Below are 1,576 nucleotides of genomic sequence, written 5' to 3' on the forward strand. Positions count from 1 at the left end.
ACTTATCATAAAAACCTGGAGCTTTCTAAGTCTGCACAGAAGTTCGATTTTTTTTTGCCACTTTTACTTTGTCATCCTCCGTATTCCCAGACATTAAACTCTTTGAGCTTTCATATTGTTCTAAGAATCCATATTTTTTCATCCAATAGATCTGTCTCCTTCTAAAGAACAAAAATTTCACATCATCACATAGGATCTCATCTAGACCTAGTAAAATTGATTCATTAAAAGTATGGAGTACACATGCCAATACCTTTCCTAGATCACGTCTCTTCCAGATGGCAAGGAAAGAAGCATGCATCAAGTTTTTTTTCATGCTAGGCCATGTGCTAAGTGTTAGAGATACAAATGCAAGCAAAAAAGGAAGATAGTCCCTAAACTTGAGGAGCTTACATTCTAATGGACAAAGACACAACACAAAGAAGGGCTGAAAACTGTGTATGTGTGTGGTGGGGGATATAAAGGTGCCTGTCCTGGTGTATGGTTTTGAGATCTAGAAAGTCAAAAATAGAACCAGGAAGGGATTGGAGCACTGGGTGACCTGGGGCCCTGCATAAAATGGGGGTCTCAGAGGAAACTTAATGAGTAAAGGTAGTCTACTAAAAACCCCTCATCTTTCCAGATACATGGATATATGGCCGTATTTCCTGCCATCTTGTCCTCGTGAAGTTGAGGGTTTTTTTTTAACCCAAATAGGAGACTTTAATAGGGGTAAATGTTCATTTAGCTAGAATGCTCACCCCAACATTCTAGCCTTTCAAGATCTTTTAGGCTCCCAACTCTGCCATCCAGCACCAGCTAACTATCCACACCAGCTTTGTGTCAGCCACAGCTTTGATTAGTGTGCTTATTATTTCTTTATCCAAATCTTGGATAAAAATGTGAAATAGTCTAGAGCCAAGCATAGATCTCTGGGGTACTCCCCTGGAGACTTTTTCCAAGTATAATTGAATCATTAGTGACTACTTTTTTTGTTCAGATATTCAACTAGTTGAAAATCCACCTCAGTATTGTCCAAGGGCAGTTAGGTGGCACAGTGGCTAAAGCACTTGGCCTGGAGTCAGGAAGACTTGTCTTCATGAGTTCAAATCCAACCTCAGACACTTACAAGATGTGCAACTCTAGGCAAGTCATTTATCTTTGCCCCAGCTTTTTCATCTGTAAAATGAGCAGGAGAGGGAAATGGTGAACCATTTTGTTAAGAAAACTCCAAATGGGATCATGAACTGGACAACAGTAACAACTATTGTTTAGCCTGCGTTCTTCCCATCTTATTCACAAGAACAGCATGAGAGATTTTATTAAAGTTTCAGTAAACTATACTCACAGCGTTCCCCCTGAATCTCTGGTATATTAATTCCTGGAAAAAAGGAAGTACCGTTAGTTTACCATGACTTTCTCTTGAAGGCAGAAGGGTTCTTTGTGATCACAGGGTCCTTTTCCAGATATTTATTAATCATCCCTCTGTCCCCAAGCCAAGCTTCTTGGTCTTTATTTTGCAGATTCCACTCGATTTCTTTCTTGAAAATTTGAATATCTGATCTTTACAAATCTGCCAGTACTGTTCCTATTCTCC

The sequence above is a fragment of the Petaurus breviceps genome, unplaced genomic scaffold, assembly GCF_028583685.1.
Source record: "Petaurus breviceps papuanus isolate PSGF00001 unplaced genomic scaffold, PetGlider_PUasm1.0 186, whole genome shotgun sequence".
Taxonomy (NCBI): Eukaryota; Metazoa; Chordata; class Mammalia; order Diprotodontia; family Petauridae; genus Petaurus; species Petaurus breviceps.